At 36.9% G+C, this 19,245-nt stretch overlaps 1 long non-coding RNA gene across 4 annotated transcripts in view; it reads left to right on the top strand.

Moving 5' to 3' along the window:
* The window catches only part of LOC133245855 (uncharacterized), a 28,201-nt gene extending 14,360 nt beyond the window's left edge, over positions 1-13,841 (top strand). For all 4 annotated transcript variants that reach the window (XR_009735789.1, XR_009735786.1, XR_009735787.1 and 1 more), the window contains exons 2-3: positions 9,127-9,220; positions 13,639-13,841. This is a non-coding gene — a long non-coding RNA (uncharacterized LOC133245855). The remainder of the gene's footprint in view (positions 1-9,126; positions 9,221-13,638) is intronic.
* Positions 13,842-19,245: the final 5,404 nt, after the last annotated feature.

The following is a 19,245-nucleotide window of genomic DNA, read 5'->3' as shown; positions in this document are numbered from 1 at the left end:
AGAGAGTTCCAGAAAAGCATCTATTTCTGCTTTATTGACTATGCCAAAGCCTTTGACTGTGTGGATCACAAGAAACTGTGGAAAATTCTGAAAGAGATGGGAATACCAGACAACCTGATCTGCCTCTTGAGAAATTTGTATGCAGGTCAGGAAGCAACAGTTAGAACTGGACATGGAACAACAGACTGGTTCCAAATAGGAAAAGGAGTTCATCAAGGCTGTATATTGTCACCCTGTTTATTTAACTTCTATGCAGAGTACATCATGAGAAACGCTGGACTGGAAGAAACACAAACTGGAATCGAGATTGCTGGGAGAAATATCAATAACCTCAGATATGCAGATGACACCACCCTTATGGCAGAAAGTGAAGAGGAACTCAAAAGCCTCTTGATGAAAGTGAAAGAGGAGAGTGAAAAAGTTGGCTTAAAGCTCAACATTCAGAAAACGAAGATTATGGCATCTGGTCCCACCACTTCATGGGAAATAGATGGAGAAACAGTGGAAACAGTGTCAGACTTTATTTTTCTGGGCTCCAAAATCACTGCAGATGGTGACTGCAGCCATGAAATTAAAAGACGCTTACTCCTTGGAAGAAAAGTTATGACCAACCTAGATAGCATATTCAAAAGCAGAGACATTATTTTGCCAACAAAGGTTCGTCTTGTCAAGGCTATGGTTTTTCCTGTGGTCATGTATGGATGTGAGAGTTGGACTGTGAAGAAGGCTGAGCGCCGAAGAATTGATGCTTTTGAACTGTGGTGTTGGAGAAGACTCTTGAGAGTCCCTTGGACTGCAAAGAGATCAGCCCTGGGATTTCTTTGGAAGGAATGATGCTAAAGCTGAAACTCCAGTACTTTGGCCACCTCATGCCAAGAGTTGACTCATTGGAAAAGACCCTGATGCTGGGAGGGATTGGGGGCAGGATGAGAAGGGGACGACAGAGGATGAGATGGCTGGATGGCATCATTGACTTAATGGACATGATTCTGAGTGAACTCCGGGAGTTGGTGATGGACAGGGAGGCCTGGCGAGCTGCAATTCATGGGGTCGCAAAGAGTCGGACATGGCTGAGTGACTGATCTGATCTGATGTAAGTTATCTTGGGCCTCTGTTTCAGATTCTGAACCACAAACAACTGAAAACTCACCAGTAGTCTGGTAGCAACATCGTTTAAGACTTTGTTGTTTGCTCTGAAGTTCTCCACTGACATTTTTGATCCTTGTTCGAGAAAATTTAGGTATAGTACAATGGTGCTATGCTGGCGGTGATTTCCTAGCTACTGGGTATGGAGATGTTTTTGTACCATGATAACCTACAGAAATGAAATTTTATTTAAAAAAAGTGTGATATGTTTTATGCAACTTAAGCAGGAACATGTATAAATTTATCTCAGAATGACTAGATATAGTGTGGCTTTATTATCATATTTATGACTGTAATGATGCTATTTGCAACTATTGCTGTCTCACCTATGGTGGTGAATGTACAATTTAAAACTTTTTTGAACTTTCCTTTGTTTCTTTTATATTTTTCTTCTTGTAATGTTCTGTATATACATGCACATTTTTTATTTGAAGGAACTTTGTTGGAGATTAGTTTGTTTATATTCAGAGTAGTTTTACTGTTAAGGAATGATGAGAGTTTGATGCTCCTGAAAATCGCTGTAAAATAGAACATTTGCAACCCTATTTGGTATAAATAGAATTTCCTCTTTACTTTTCTCCCAAGTGATATACTTCATACTTTCAAGAAATTTCAGAATGTATGTTGGAGAGTGGAGAGAGTTTTAAATACTTTTAAAAACATTGAGATAAAAACTTTTTCATACTTAAATGTCAAGGTAATACTTAGATGAAGTATTGGGATCTTTGATAACTCTGATTTTTGAAATTTAAAGCTAGTCAAAGATATAATTCTCACTGGCAACTGTGAACAAAGCCAAATTTGGGGCAAAGTCTCAAATAATTAAGGATTGCTAGAAACTTATGTATTAGGCATCTGTTATTGGTTATTTCCAATTCTGACTTCTTAAAATATGGTAATTTTTTTTACCAGTACACATCTGGAGGTCTGCACACTGAAGTAAACACAGCTGTGGTTATTTAAATGATTAATCACAACCTTGGCAGTGCATTTAGTGTTGAAGATACAGTGTGTACTTTATAGTCATCTGTGTATTGAAGGAGGGCATTAGACATAAATCAGATACCCTTGTTTGATTTTTATTATTTTGCCCTTTTTTAAAAAAAAAAGTATTTGTGAGTTTAATGCTTTAAAAGTAATTAAGATTGCATGGTTATCAATGCAGTGTTATAGTGGAAAAGTAAACACAGTTCAGAGATTTTTTGCAAGAGAAGTCTGCCAAATTCAGAGATTAATCAATCACGTTTTCATGTTGCATACTCATTTAGTTGCATTTACATATATTGTAGTTTATATATATTGTGACATGTATTGTATGGAGGACTTAAAAGAGTTGGAAATAAATTTGGGGATATTATACCCTATTTAAACTTTTTATGTAATATAGTTCATTCAGTACATTCCTAGATAATAAAGAAAATCTTTATTTACAGTTTTCGTTTAAAATAGTTTATAGATTCTTATTTGTTTTTGTATGCTCCCTAGTGTCAGACATAATTATAAAGTACTATATAATAATACCTAAGAAATATAGAGCTATTGTCATGAGTCTTTGTGTGTGTGTGTTCTACCTAAAATCTTGATCGCAATACTGTTTTTTCTCCATTTGTGAGCCAGTTTCTTTTTCTTGGGACTTTATTTCTACTTTCTTTTCCTTTTCTTGCCATTAAAGTTAAATGAAAGAGTTGTTAACAGAGAAAGAGATGTGTGACTCTTATGCTAAATAATCATCAGAATTCAACTTGATAAAGTGAAAATTGTGCTAGTCTTAAAATTTTTAAAAAGACACTGTTCAGGGACTTCCCTGGCAGTCCAGTATTTTAGACTCCACGCTTCCACTGCAGAGAGTGTTGATTTGATCCCTGGTCAGGAAACAGATTCCTGCATGCTGCAGTGACGCCCTCCCCCCAAAAAAGATAGTGTTCAAACTAATATTTCCCATATTATTAGTATGTGAAAGAGTTAAGAATTGGACCTCCTACAAAATAAGTTATTGAATCTTTTATGTTTCTTATTCCAGATTGCTTCTTATCTGAAGCAATAAAGTACAAATTAACAGTTTTTTTTAATCTCTTAAGGTTAAAAGAATTAAAGCCATCTTGAAGATAATTTAGTGACACAAGTAATAACAATATTAAAATCAGTGTTTTATTTTTTATTTATTTTTTTGGCCACACCTCACAGCTTGTGGAATCCTAGTTCCCCAACCAGGGATTGAACCCAGCCTTTGGCAATGAAAGCATGGAGTCCTAACCACTGGACTTTCAGGGAATTCCCTGAAATCAACACTTTACATCAAATCCTAATTAGATTAAAAGTTCCTGTGGGCCCTGTATTTTAATTGTTCTCGAAAGGGTAAACTTACAAGATTAAGAGAGAAATGTGAAATAAATGTTCTTGTTATATTTCTGACCTGAATCTTTTGATATATAGTCATTTTCTTAAAATTTTAGGAAACTGGTTAGTTAGAAGTGGTTCAGGCAGATGTGAGGTTTGGTGTCTTAGAACCTTGAAGATCAGTTGTGACTTGAGCCTATGTCATCTCTTTTACTCAAGATCATGTATTATATTCTAATTAATGTATTTATGTATCAAATTAATCAAATCATAATATACTCAACTTATTTTTTGGAACATTAAACTCTATTAGATATCTTTATAAAGATTCTTTAAAATATTAGTAAAATAGATGCTTCTTTTAACAATTCCTATTTCTAGGCTTAACTCAAATATGTTTAAAATCTGGAATTTGAGGTCATGAAATAATGTTAGAAAAAAAGTAAATATTTTCTTGTAAAATAGTCTCTTTCTCTCTCTCTTTTTGTTTTTTTTTTTTTTGTAGTAGTAATGGTGGTGGTTTCCAAAGAGCGGTATGCTATATAGTGATCTTTAAGGCTTTCTCTGTTTCCAAAATTCTGCAATTTTAAATAATCTTCAGTCATTTTATAAAAATTTGAGGTATAAAGCCAAATTTTGCTACATTGATTTAATAAAATGATTTTGTATGGATTTTTTATACTGGAAGGTGTTAGTGAAATTAAATCAAGAAACAAAAAATCCTAAGCTGTCTATTAGTACTATTAGATAGCTCAGAGCTATAGGTTATAGGAAGACTGGAGGGGATGAGGATGAATAACATTTTATAGTTGTTATTCACTTGCTATAGAAGGGATTTTGGTGTTTTTTAGTTGCCAAGTCATGTATGACTCTTCATGACCCCATGGACTGCAGCATGCCAGGCTTCCCTGTCCATCACCAACTCCTGGAGGTGGCTCAACCTGATGTCCATCGAGTCAGTGATTCCATCCAGCCATCTCATCCTCTGTAGTCCCCTTCTCCTCCTGCCTTTAATCTTTCCCAGCATCAGGGTCTTTTCCAGTGAGTCAGTTCTTCACATCAGGTGGCCAAATTATTGGAGCTTCAGCATCAGTCCTTCCAATGAATATTCAGGGTTGATTTCTTTAGGAATGACTGGTTTGAACTCCTTGCAGTCCAAGGGACTCTCAAGAGTCTTCTCCAGCACCACAGTTCAAAAGCATCAATACTTCGGCGGTCTGCCTTCTTTATGGTCCAGATCTCATATCCATACATGACTCCTGGAAAGACCAAAGCCTTGACTAGATGGACCTTTGTTGGCAAAGTGATGTCTTTGCTTTTTAACACACTTGTCTAGGTTTGTGATAAAAGAGATAATGGATTGCATTTTTCCATTATAAGTTCAACATTCAAGAATTTGAATTTCTGTGATTTGAAGTCCCTTATTGAATTTTAATTAAAAGATAAAATCATGAGGTTGACTTTTGGTGATTTAGTTTTAGAGAAATATATCTACTCTCTGAGCTCCTTTTTAATTTAAAATTTGATTCAGGCTGCAACCCATACTATCTTAATGTTCCTGTTGTATACGTAATGCTGCAATTTCTTTATTTTTTGCCTTAAAACAGCTCCCTTCTTTCTGAGATTTCTTTGCTCTTAGAAGAATAAAAAGAAAATTTGTATATAAGAATTTAGAGAGTAAACAGTTTATTGATTGCAATGACAATATGAGAATAACAGTACTCTTTTATCCCTGTACCTAACGATTAACTCTTGACTTAACTAAGTCAGTTTGCTTGTTTATGAATGTTAAGAAATGTTATTTTTTAATCTTTAACCTTGGAAATAGATATCCTTTTCTTTTTTGGCCAAACTGTGTGGCCCCAGGACTTCATTCTCTGACGAAGGATGGAATCTGTGCCCTCTACAGTGGAAGCACAGGGTCGTAACCACTGGACCTCCCAGGAAGTCCCTCAATACACTATTTTTTTTCAAATTTGGTTGCGTTAGCTTTCTGAGCGCTCTTCCCATAGACTGAAGGAAATCCTAAATGTGATTTTCTTTTCTCTAACTTCTTAATCTGTACTCACTATAAACTATAGGTGGATTCATAAACAGAATAAAAAATTTTAATTTGAAAGGTACTTCTGTAAGAAAGGAGAACATGTAAGGGTATCTCTAGCCCAGTCAACTTAATTTTGAGATGTAGTTAATATTTAGTACTGTTAAATATTACTGTTGTTAAGGACCTCAGAGAATAGTAATAGGATTTGAATTTAGATCATTAAAAATATTTCCTCTTTGAGAATAATAATATTACTGGAATATGCAAAAATATTTATGCAGATAAAAATCAGTATTTTCCATTATTGAAAGTTTACTAATGAATGCCTTATTCACTACCCTATATAGGTGATTAAAACACAAGTGAGCACACACATTGCCATTGCCAATACATTTGCCTAAACTTCCTAGGAACCTGAAATAAAATGCTTGAGAGAAACTTCCATCTTTTTAGGCACTGATATCGTAAAGAAATTTCCCATATGATCTCTCTTCAGGGAGCACTCAAAGAGATGATCATGTATTCTTACAGTAAATACAGTTGAGAATTTTACATGACTCATTCACAACACATGATATTATTATCTCTTCTGTTTTGAACTTTATACTCTTGATTCCACTGGAACCACCCACTGCCCTGAGATTGACCACTCAGAGGAAGAGAATTTGAGAAACGTAGTTCCATTTATCCAACATTTTTTTGAGTGCCTACTCTGAGCTTTCTTGGTGGCTCAGATGATAAAGAATCTGTCTGCAATGCAGGAAACTTGGGTTCAATCCCTGGGTCAGGAAGGTCCCCTGGAGAAGGGATTGGCAACCCACTCTAGTATTCTTGCCTGCAGAATCCCATCAACAGAGGAGCCTGGTGGGCTAGAGTCCATGAGGTAGCAAAGAGTCTGACATGACTGAGCAGCTAACACACTATGTGCCCAGTACTCAACTCTAGATATTAGAGTTCCAAATTTAATAAAATATGCTTCCTACCTGAATGTTTGAATATTTGCTTATGTAAATAGTGGTAGTCATTTTGGGCATCAGTGGAAGGTAAGTATAGAGTAAGGAGGACAGAAAAAGACCACTAATAATTCATGATAGTAGTTACTTATTAGAAACATAGCTAAGAACATTTTAATCTTAAAAAAAAACCAATAAGAAAAGGAATGAGTTAGGCTTTTCTTATAAAGCACATACAGATTTTAAGCTATTCAGCAATGGTTCGTATTGGTATTATATTTATCATATTATGTACCTAACAAAAAATTTTAAATGCCATTTGTCAACATACAGAAGAAAATACTTCCATTTACCTGGTTTTCCAAACCAGAAACTTGGGAGGCATCTTAGTTATCCTTTCTCCTTCAACTCTCACAATTATTCATTGTCCTTTTCATTTCAACTCAAAAATCTACTTATTCTCCCCCTCCCTATTATTGCTGCCATTTTGTTAAATTAAAAGAGATTATTTCCTTCATGAACTATTGAAGTGTTATTAAGTCGTGTCGGACTCTCTGTGGCCCCATGGACTGTAGCCCACCGGGCTCCTCTGTCCCTGGGATTCTCCAGGCAAGAATACTGGAGTTCATTGCCCTTTCCTTCTCCAGGAGATCTTCCTAACCAGAGATTGAACCCAGGTCTCCCACATGCAGGCAGATTCTTTACCATCTGAGTCACCAGGGAAGCCCTAGTAGGACACATTTAAGAGTGAGTGTGACACATGCTTACTGTTTTTGGAGGGGATGGGATCAAACAAAAATATGCAAGATCGATTTAGTTCTTTTGAATCTTTCACAACATAAGCATATGCACAACAGGTATCATGTAGCTAAGAGTATAGAGATAAATAAAAATTTTTACTCTTAAGGAGCTCAGATGCTCGGAATGGATATAGACATATAAACTGAGAATTAGGATTGTACAGTGTGTAGGTGTTGTGATAGAGATATACATGAAAGAGGGGACCTTAACTGAAGGAAGAGAGGGAATTAGGAAGGCTTCCAGAGGTGATATCCAGACTGGTTTTTTAAAAGCTGTTTTTCTCAGATTTTGAAACTTTGAACCCTGTAGAAGTTTTTGAGGGCACAAAAAGGGGTTGTATAATGGGTGAAGGGATCAAAAGGTACATATTTGCAGTTATTTAAGTCATGAGAATGTCATGTATAGCATGGTGACTGTAGTTACTAATACCCTGTGGCATGTTTGAAAGTTGCTAGGAGAGTAGATCTTAAAAGTCCTCATCACAAGGAAAAAAATGTGTATGCTGGTGATGGATTTTAATTCAACTCATTGTGGTGATCATTTCTCAGTGTATACAAATATCAAATAATGTATGCTAACACCTACTGTTATATGTCAATTATACCTCAAAAAAAGGTCAGCAAACACCCACATTTCATTAGTTAGCATTTTCTCATATTTACTTTGTTTCTATCAAAGTATGATGTAATATATATATTTGTGTGTGTGTATTGGAGAAGGCAATGGCACTTGCCCACTCCAGTACTCTTGCCTGGCAAATCCCATGGGTGGAGAAGCCTGGTGGGCTGCAGTCCATGGGGTCGCTAAGAGTCGGACATGACTGAGCGACTTCCTTTCACTTTTCACTTTCCTGCATTGGAGAAGGAAATGGCACCCCACTCCAGTGTTCTTGCCTGGAGAATCCCAGGGATGGGGGAGCCTTGTGGGCTTCTGTCTATGGGGTCGCACAGAGTCGGACACGACTGAAGCGACTTAGCAGCAGCAGTGTGTGTGTGTATATATATATTTGAGAAGCATTTGCAAGTAAACACAACAAAATGACACTTGGTTCTTAAATATTTCAGCATGCATATCTTAATAAGGACATTCTCTAAGACAATTTTACAACTGTATTTAAGAAAATATTCTGCTTTTTACTATTTGTGTATGAGTTATCTTTTTATTTATTTTTGGCTTTGCTAGTTCTTCTATATTGCATGCCCTTTTCTCTAGCTATGGTGAACAGGCTCCTCATAGCAGTGGATTGTCTTCTGTGGAACATGCTAGGGTGTGCAGGCTTCAGTAGATGCAGCTCCTGGGCTCCAGAACATGGGCTCAATAGTTTGGGCACACTGGTTTAGCTGCTCTGTGGTATATGGGATCTTCCCAGACCAGGGATTAAACTCATGTCTCCTTCATGGGCACTGGCTCACCACTGAGCCACCAGGGAAGCCCTGAGTTATCTTTTTTTTTTTTTTTAGCAGTTTTGAATTCCAGGCTGATCTCTTCCTGCTGCTCAACTTACTTTAGTGTTACTGGTGCTGTGTTTTGAACGACTGTGTAATAGACCTTATAAAAATAAGCCCAAGGAAAAATCAACAGTAAAATATCCTCCTGAAGTTATAATAAATTTTCATGGCAAATAGAATTTTTTGTATTAACTACTATTTTAGATTATCTGCAAATTCAAAAATTGAGAAGACAAGATAGCATCAATTGAGATGTAAAGAGGAAGATTTCTATATCTCATAAATATGGTTTTAGATGTTTTGAATTGAGAGATTCTTAAGTAGCAAGCTTTCTGAAGCTTTTCTCTTTATGGAAATAATGTATGAGAAATGCTTAGCATCTGTTTCTGTTTTTTAGACTGGGCTGGTTTAGATGAAGATGAAGATGCACATGTCTGGGAGGATAATTGGGATGATGACAACGTAGAGGATGACTTCTCCAATCAGTTAAGGTAAGTTTAACTCAAAATTTATATAGCTTAGTATTGTAAGTATGGAATTTGTAAAATATATGACAATTGACCTTTGAAATATTTCTGAATTATGAAAAGTAAGATGCATTGCCTTCATCTCTTGTGTTTCTAAACATGAACTCTTTGGGTAATTGCATAGAACTTTTGTTCTTTCTGGTCTCTTTATAAAAGTAGTTAAATAGAAGCATATTTGTCTTTTTTATCCTTGTGGGTTTAATTCTGTCACTTTTAATTTTCTACCAATATTGAACAACTCAGCAGAAATTAGAATCTTGAAGTACTCAGACCCAATGTATTAGTGATTCTCAAACAGGGATGGAGATTGAGGTGTTGGGAATGTACTTTTTCATATTCATGTGCAGTTCAGTTCAGTCGCTCAGTCGTGTCCGACTCTTTGCGACCCCATGAATTGCAGCACTCCAGGCCTCCCTGTCCATCACCGACTGCTGGAGTTCACTCAGACTCATGTCCATTGAGTCAGTAATGCCGTCCAGCCATCTCATCCTCTCTCGTCCCCTTCTCCTCCCGCCCTCAATCTTTCCCAGCATCAGGGTCTTTACAAATGATTCAGCTCTTCTCATCAGGTAGCCAAAGTATTGAAGTTTCAGCTTCAACATCAGTCCTTCCAGTGAACACCCAGAACTGATCTCCTTTAGGATGGACTGGTTGGATCTCCTTGCAGTCCAGGGGACTCTCAAGAGTCTTCTCCAACACCACAATTCAAAAGCATCAATTCTTCTGCACTCAGCCTTCTTTATAGTCCAACTCTCACATCCATACATGACCACTGGAAAAACCATAGCCTTGACTAGATGGACCTTTGTTAGCAAAGTAATGTCTCTGCTTTTTAATATGCTGTGTAGGTTGGTCATAACTTTCCTTCCAAGGAACAAGCGTCTTTTAATTTCATGGCTGCAGTCACCATCTGCAGTGATTTTGGATCCCCCAAAAATAAAGTCAGCCACTGTTTCCCCATGTATTTGCCATGAAGTGATGGGACCAGATGCCATGATCTTAGTTTTCTGAATGTTGAGCTTTAAGCCAGCTTTTTCACTCTCTTTCACTTTCATCAAGAGGCTCTTTAGTTCTTTACTTTCTGCCATAAGGGTGGTGTCATCTGCATATCTGAGGTTATTGATATTTCTCCCGGCAATCTTGATTCCAGCTTGTGCTTCTTCCAGTCCAGCGTTTCTCATGATGTACTCTGCATATAAGTAAAATAAGCAGGGTGACAATATACAGCCTTGACGTACTCCTTTTCCTATTTGGAACCAGTCTGTTGTTCCATGTCCAGTTCTAACTGTTGCTTCCTGACTTGCATACAGATTTCTCAAGAGGCAGGTCAGGTGGTCTGGTATTCCCATCTCTCTCAGAATTTTCCATAGTTTCTTGTGATCCACACAGTCAAAGGCTTTGGCATAGTCAATAAAGCAGAAATAGATATTTTTCTGGAACTCTCTTGCTTATTTGATGATCCAGCAGATGTTGGCAATTTGATCTCTGGTTTTTCTGCCTTTTCTAAAACCTACTTGAATGTCTGGAAGTTCAGGGTTCACGTATTGCTGAAACCTGGCTTAGAGAATTTTGAACATTACTTTACAATTGTGTGGTAGTTTGAGCATTCTTTGGCATTGCCTTTCTTTGGGATAGGAATGAAAACTGACCTTTTCCTGTCCTGTGGCTACTGCTGAGTTTTCCAAATTTGCTGGCATATTGAGTGCAGCACTTTCACAGCATCATCTTTTAGGATTTGAAGTAGCTCAACTGGAATTCCATCACCTTCACTAGCTTTGTTCGTTGTGATGCTTCCTAAGGCCCACTTGACTTCACATTCCAGGATGTCTGGCTCTAGGTCAGTGATTACACCATTGTGATTATCTGGGTCGTAAAGCTCTTTTTTGTATAGTTCTTCTGTGTATTCTTGTCACCTCTTAATATCTTCTGCTTCTGTCAGGTCCATGCCATTTCTGTCTGTTATTGAGCCCATCTTTGTTTGAAATGTTCCCTTGGTATCTCTAATTGTCTTGAAGAGATCTCTAGTCCTTCCCATTCCATTGTTTTCCTCTGTTTCTTTGCACTGATCGCTGAGGAAGTCTTTCTTACCTCTCCTTGCTGTTCTTTGGAACTCTACATTCAAATGGGTATATCTTCCCTTTTCTCCTTTGCTTTTCACTTCTCTTCTTTTCACAGCTATTTGTAAGGCCTCCTCAGACAGCCATTTTACTTTTTTGCTTTTTTACATTTTTACTTTTTCTGGGGGATGGTCTTGATCCCTGTCTCCTGTACAATGTCATGAACCTCTGTCTGTAGTTCATCAGGCACTCTGTCTATCAGATCTAGTCCCTTAAATCTATTTCTCACTTCCACTGTATAGTCATAAGGGATTTGATTTAGGTCATACCTGAATGGTCTAGTGGTTTTCTCCACTTTCTTCAGTTTCAGTCTGAATTTGGCAATAAGGAGTTCATGATCTGAGCCACAGACAGTTCCCTGTCTTGTTTTTGCTGACTGTATAGAGCTTCTCCATCTTTGGCTGCAAAGAATATAATCAGTCTGATTTCGATGTTGGCCATCTGGTGATGTCCATGTGTAGAGAGTTTATAAATATAATTGGTCTCTACCTCTTGTCATGAGGGAAAAGACACACACAAAGCTGAATGAATTTGGTGACTTACTACCTAAATCTTAGATTGAATCTTGGGTGTTTTTTCTGTTGTTGTTGTCGTTGTAAAATAAGGGAGAATGAATAATCTACATTGATTTTGTTTAAAGGCAGCAGAAGCTATTGTTTAAGATATTACATTCATTTTAAATAGGAAACATGTGAAGGACAGGCATTACAATCTTCAATTTCCTGGGGTGGGGGAAAACTGAAACATTTTAGTTAAATTTAGCAAAGGAAGGGATAGAATCAGAAACTTGTGCTGATCTCTTGACTCCTAATCCAGTGTTTTAGCACCAGCCCATACCATCCTCTATACCTGAGCAGAAGACAAAGATGATACATATGAATAAGCTCTAGCTTTAATATTATTCATGGACTTTAGGTCAGTATTTATATTATAAATACCTAAAAATTTTAAGGAAATGAGTTTGGGGAAATGAATAATATATATCATTCCTACCATGTATTTTTTTTCCTAACGTGTAATTTTTGCATTGCATTTACATTAGATTGTGTGATAGTGTCTAAGCTAAATTATGCTTGAGAACTAATGTCTTTTTATCTTAGATATAATGATATAGTTGTGCACATTAATCATACTTAACATTTGTACAGTGTTTTATAAATTGGCCCTCATGTAATTTTGTTGTGAACTTTTATAAAATCTAAATTGTGGCAGATCAGTTCCTGGTGATACTTGGAATGGTAGTGTAAATAAATAACTGAAACTGATTATACGACTAAAAACCTTTTTTTGCAAATGTTTATACAGTGCAAATCAGCAGGACTGAAATTTCAGGTTGAAAAAATTACTTAAAATTGTAAAAAGTATGTTTTAACAGTGTTTGTGCCAGTACACGTTTTTGAAATTTTTATCCCTATTTAAAGTTAGGAAAGGGAAAGGAGATGGTGGGACGAATGGAGTGAGTAGCATGGAAGCATATACCATAGGTAAAATAGATAGCCAGTGGGAAAATCCTGTATGACTTGGGCAGCTCAAACCAGGCTCTGTGACATCCTAGAGGGGTGGGAGATGGGAGGGAGGTTCAAGAGGAAGGGGACATATATATATACCTGTGGCCAATTTATATTGATGTATGGCAGGAACTAACACAATATTGTAAAGCAGTTATCCTTCAGTTAATAATAAATAAGTTAAAAAAGAAGTCTTATTTAATACTTTATATTACTGTATTTATTTTGCCTACATATAGTTAACAGAATAATTCTCACACACCTTTAAATTTGATTAATAACTTTTGGTTACGGTGATACGTATGTCAGTATGAAAAGTAATCTCTTTGTTCTTTATGTATAAATAACAGTATGATTATAAAAATCCCTGAAAGTTTGGTAGCAGTGTCTAGTGTTCTTAGCCATATGGTTAATGATACTTAAAATTTATGCTTAAATATTTATTATGAACAGAATAATTATACAGTATTTGGAGAATATCACTAATTCCCTCACATTTCTTCCATAAATACATTTATCAGAGAAATAAGGAATATAAAACACAGGTTTATTAATGGGAAAGCAGTTTTATTGTCATTATGTTGATACACATCCAGTTTCCTTCTTAGGGACTAAAGTAAAACTATTTGGTAGTATTTTAAATTGATGTTCAGGCTGTTAGCTCATTTATTTATTAATTGTGTAATTTTTAAAAATTATCTTTTTTCTTTATCATAAAGAATGCCTAGTGATGATGTTCTTTTGTCTGTCTTTATAGAGCTGAACTAGAGAAACATGGGTATAAGATGGAGACTTCATAGCATCCAGAAGAAGTGTTGAAGCAACCTACACCTGAACTGTTTACTAAATTCTAGAACAGAGAACCCAGGCTGGGATACCTACAAATGTTTATTTCATTACCTGCTTTGATTTATCTTTGTTTTTGTAATGCAAAAAAATAAATGTTTTGATCTAATTTTGGTTTGGTTCAGAAGTCTTCATCTTTTGACTGTAATCATTAATTTTCTGATTGTGCTTTTTTCAGAACTTTATTATAGACAGCAAAATTTTCTTGTAATGAATTTTTTTTTAATGAATTCTTTTTTTTAATGTTAACTGAGGCTCTAAGAGGTTAAGTGATTTTGAGGCTAGAATTCATCTGATTGCCAATTCAGTACTTCTCTTAAGCCACATAGATTAAATGTTGGTCTTATTTATAAGGTACTTCTTTTAAGTTACATTTAACTTTAATTTCATCTATATTTTGAAAGCTTAGGCATTCACTGACATTTCTAAGGTGACCCTTCATAACCTGTGTTTTTAAAATATTAGTCATTTTAAATTGCTGTAATTAGTTTCTGAGCCATTAATAATATTAATAGTTGATAAAATATTATTAGTACTTAACATCCAGAGTGGTTTGACCACAGTTCTAAGAATGATGTCTCTGTCAAAACTGAGGAAGTGGACTCAGATATTTTGTTAACATATATACATCCTCATATACTACATAACAGATTCAGTTAGTACAATTAAATTTCTGCACAGTGGTTACTATTGCCACATCTACTTTTGTGAATGGGGAGATTTAATTTGGTAAAGGATTCTTATAACATTCAGAATGGAGATAATATATATAGCTTTTATTAGGAATATTTTCCAATTTTAATGTGTTATTTGTTTACAAGTAGAATCATTGGTACTCTTGAGTAATTTAAAATCTAAAATTTATGTATCATGAGATAATATTGACATGAAAAAGAGGGTTGGGCACTTGAAATATCATTTGAGGTGTGCCTTGAAATTATTTTGGACATAGATAATTTTATTCTTCTAAGACAAGCATGCCTCTGCTTTGTCTACTAGGTGGAACTACTAGATGAACAGATGGAATAAAGAATAAGACAGAATTTGGAAACTTTTTTTAAATGATTTTTTAAATCATATAATGAAGCACAGGCAGCCATACTAATGTAGCTTGTGAAGAAATACGATGTACATTTCCTCAGTATTATGCTCAGTGATTACAAGGGCATCATTAGACTCCATGTCACCTGACAGTGTCAGATTAGCACACAGAGGGAGGGCCATCTCCTATGCCTTGAATTTAAATTGGTGAGGTACAATTTTGAAATTCCATAGGATTTGGGCAGAGATTTTAAATGGGTTACCTCTAGTTTCTCAATGTTTTGTTCTTAATAAGTTTTCAATATTCAGTTTAGGTGGCTTTCTCTGAGTACCTGATAATTGGTATTTGGCATCTGGATGATGAAGCACATCAGTGGTAGAAGATTAGACCAGCCAGACAGCTGAAGAAAGTTCTGTGTATGGATTTTACGGTTAGTTGATATTCTTTAACTTTGGATCTTCACAATGAGTCTGTGAAACAAGCAAGAAGGGCCTGTTTGTTGTAGACATTTTATCAAATAGAAAACTAGATCTCACAGAAAAATAAGAGATGAAAGGGTCCAAGGTTGCTTTTGAATTGTCAGATATAGACTCGAACCCAGGTTTTTAACCTTTTAATTTTTCATAATCACTTAATTCTAGTTGAATCATTTTAAATTAAAATTGTAGGTGTAATAGTGGTCAGGTTTTTTGTTTTTTTTCTTAAAGAGTTTTCCTCTTATTTTTTCTAAATTTTATCTATTTTTTGGCCACACTGCAGATCCCTGCTCCCTATAGTGGAAGTGTTGGAATCTTAACCACTAAGCCACCAGGGAAATCCCTGATGGTCAGTAATTTTCATCAGGCCTTGGATTAAAATTGTTGTCATTGGATGCCATACTACTCCCACTGAATATTTAACTTAGAGGACTATGATAATGAGCCCTCTTTTTTGAAAAATATAGTGTGTTAATAACGCTTTTTTTGTGTTTCAAGATCTGCCTCATTTTTTGAAGGTATTTGTATCTTATCTCTCCCATGCTTAACCTTAAGTTAAATGATGGAACATTATTCACCCTTTGGCAGTGAGTTGACAATTTGCAGTACTTACGGTCCACCCCAGTGGCTCAGCGATAAAGAATCCGCTTCCCACTGCAGGAGATGCAGGTGACTCGGGTTCCATCCCTGGGTCAGGAAGATTCCCCTGGAGGAGGAAATGGCGGTTTACTCCAGTATTCTTGCTGGGAGGGAAAATCCCCTGGCAGGCTACAGTCCATAGGGTTGCTAAGAGTCAGACAGGACTGAATATGCATGCAATCCACTCACATATATGACATTAAAGAGTTGGACTAGAGTTCTCTAGCTACCTTAGTGGCTTCTGTTGTACTCCACTTTTAAATCTTGGTATGAGTCCAGACCCTGCCCTAGGTCCACTTCTTGCTTTATCCGTACATTAATAATCTCATCCCGTCTCAGGTGCTTAAAACAACAACAAAAATAGCTCTATGATTTGATTCTCTATTCTCAGTATTGGCCTCTCCCTGAAGCCCCAAACTCATATATTCAGCTGACATATATTCAAACTCAAACTCATTTATTCAGCTGACAGCTGCATCAGCTCTCCAGTGTCTAATGGGTATCTTAAAGATAACTTGGTGGAGAGAGAAGCCTTGATAATCTTTCTCAAACCTGATCTTTCCTCTAGTCGTCTGCATCTCAGTGGGTGGCTCCTTAATCCCCATGCTGAAGCCAGCCCTGTTAGAACTTTTCTTGAATCCTTTTTTTCTCCCAGTATTCAGCCCATTGAAAAATTCTTGTCAATTGTCTCCAAAGAATATCCTGTGTAGCTATCATTGCTTGCCTACTAGCAGCGTCCATTTCCCTCTTCTCTTTTCTAACAGATACACATTTCCCCTCTCAGATATCCATCCTTCATTCACATAGACCATGTGACTCCAGGCAAGCCAACCCCAACCCCAGTTCATCTTCTGTATAAATGAATGAATGAGGGATGGACTGACTTTCCAAGTGTGAGCTAGTGAAACAATGGGCCAGAGTCAAAATTGCAAAGAAGAATTCTGGCTCTTGAAGTAGCACATAAAGGGAGGCTCTTCCTCTGCATATGAATAAGGGAGCATCTGATCTCAGTTGGAAGTGGCAGTCATCTAGCAACCATACCAGTTTGAGGGTTAAAATGATTAGAAAGCCTGGAGAAAACGGTTCTTTGATGTCATTGAACTGCTCTAGTGCCAGGCTTCCTGTAAAAAGCCTACAAATTTCCTGGACATTTAAGACATCTTAGATTGGAGATATGGTTTCTAACGTATGTCCAGAATCTTATCTATTTCCACTTACTAGTCTAATCTACCACCGTTGTTCACCAGGACTTAGTGCAATGATCACCTAACTGGTCTCTGTTCTGCTTTCTCTGCCCGACAGTCTTGTGGGAAAAACATTGTGGTCTTGTTAAAATTTAGATCATGTTGCCCCTTAAATGCCATCAGGGGCGTCTTAAAGCAGCATGAAATCTAAAGCTTATAAAGCCAACATAATTTGGCTTCTCCTTATCTCAACTTACATCACTTAATTTTCAGTAATGTCATATTTTGGTCACTTAATGAAGAATTTTAAAAAAGCTCACCTAAGCAGAAAATGATCAGATAGTTGGCTTGAACATGGGAGGGGCCTACAAGCTGTCGCTGGAATGCTTGCCTTCTTCATCTGTAAGTCAGGCCTTTCCTAGCCACTAAGTCACTCAGTAGTGTTCACTCTCTGCAACCCCATAGACTGCAGCAGGCCAGGCTTCCCTGTCTATCACCAACTCCCAGATCTTGCTCAAACTCATGTCCATTGAGTCAGCGATGCCATCCAACCATCTCATCCTCTATAGTCCCCTTCTCTTGCTGTCTTCAATCTTTCCAGCATCAGGGTCTTTTCTGATGAGTCAGTTCTTCGCATTAGGTGGCCAAAGTATTGGAGCTTCAGCATCAGTCCTTCTAAATGAATATTCAGGACTGATTTCCTTTAGGATGGACTGGTTGGATCTCCTTGTTGTCCAAGGGACTCTCAATAATCTTGTCAAACATCACAGTTCAAAAGCATCAATTCTTCAGTGCTCAGCTTTCTTTATGGTCCAGCTCTCACATGCATACATGTCTACTGGAAAAACCATAGCCTTGACTAGACAGACCTTTGTTGGCAAAGTAATGTCTCTTTTTTAATATGCTGTCTAAGTTGTCATAGCTTTTCTTCCAAGGAACAAGCGTCTTAATTTCATGACTGTAGTCACCATCTGCAGTGATTTTGGAGCACAAGAAAAAGTCTGTCACTGTTTGCATTGTTTCCCCATCTGTTTTGCCATGAATGATGGGACCTGATGCCATAATCTTCATTTTTTGAATGTTGAGTTTTAAACCAGTTTTTTAAGTTCCTCTTTAACTTTCATCAAGAGGCTTTTTAGTTCTTCTTTGCCTTCTGTGATAAGGGTGGTGTCATCTGCATATCTGAGGTTATTGATATTTCTCTGCATATCCTGGCCATCTTGATTCCAGCTGTGTTTCATCCAGCCTGGTATTTCACATGGTCTATTCTGCATATAAGTTAAATAAGCAAGGTGACAACAATGTACAGCCTTGATGTACTCCTTTCCCAATTAGGAACCAGTACATTGTTCCATGTCTGGTTCTAATTGTTGCTTCTTGACCTGCATACAGATTTCTCAGGAGGTAGGTCAGGTGGTCTGGTAGTCCCATCTCTTTAAGAATTTTCCATAGTTTGTTGTGACCCATACAGTCAAAGGCTTTAGCATAGTCAGTGAAGCAGTAGATGTTTTTCTGAATTGCTTTCTTTGTGATCCAACTGATGTTGGCAATTTAATCTCTGGTTCCTCTGCCTTTTCTAGTTCAGTCGCTCAGTTGTGTCTGATTTTGCGACCCCGTGAACCACAGCACACCAGGCCTCCCTGTCCATCACCAACTCCTGGAGTTACCCAAACTCATCTCCATTGAGTTGATGATGCCATCCAACCATCTCATCCTCTTGTCTCCTTCTCCTCCTGCCCTTAATCTTCCCAGCATCAGGTCTTTTCAAATGAGTCAGTTCTTTGCATCAGGTGGCCAAAGTATTGGAGTTTCAGCTTTAACATCAGTCCTTCCAATGAACACCCAGGACTGATCTCCTTTAGGATGGACTGGTTGGATCTCCAAGGGACTCTAGAGACTGTTCTCTAACACCACAGTTCAAAAGCATCAATTCTTCTGTGCTCAGTTTTCTTTATAGTCCAACTCTCACATCCATACATGACCACTGGAAAAACCGTAGCCTTGACTAGAAAGACCTCCAGTCTAAATCCAGTCTAAAGTAGTTGATCCAAAAGAGGTTACGTGCTTTAAAAAAAAAAAATGCTCTTCAATAATGATTTTTCCATTAAATGTTGCAATGAAAAGGATTAGAAATGTATGTTTTCAGAATAAGTAATGGTGAACAATGACCAGAATAT

This window comes from Bos javanicus, chromosome 4 (assembly GCF_032452875.1).
Source record: "Bos javanicus breed banteng chromosome 4, ARS-OSU_banteng_1.0, whole genome shotgun sequence".
Classification (NCBI taxonomy): domain Eukaryota; kingdom Metazoa; phylum Chordata; class Mammalia; order Artiodactyla; family Bovidae; genus Bos; species Bos javanicus.
The sequence above is the reverse complement of the archived record's forward strand: the minus strand, read 5'-3'. Positions and strand labels throughout refer to the sequence as shown.